Below are 293 nucleotides of genomic sequence, written 5' to 3'. Positions count from 1 at the left end.
TATATATATATGTGTATATCTGTGTGAGATATGTCTCGCGCTCTGTGTATATCCCTAGGGCGCGCGGCCCGCGCGCGCGCGCGCGCGCCCACCCACGCACACACACACCCACACATCCACACACACACACACACACGCGTGATATATATATATATATATATATATATATATATATATATATATATATATATATATATATATATATATATATATATATATATATATATATATGCATTCGGCAAATTACATCCCAAACACCCCATCGAACGGGTCTCGATGCAAGTTTCGCGATG

Source organism: Setaria italica, chromosome I (genome assembly GCF_000263155.2).
Source record: "Setaria italica strain Yugu1 chromosome I, Setaria_italica_v2.0, whole genome shotgun sequence".
In the NCBI taxonomy this organism is placed as follows: domain Eukaryota; kingdom Viridiplantae; phylum Streptophyta; class Magnoliopsida; order Poales; family Poaceae; genus Setaria; species Setaria italica.
The sequence above is the reverse complement of the archived record's forward strand: the minus strand, read 5'-3'. Positions refer to the sequence as shown.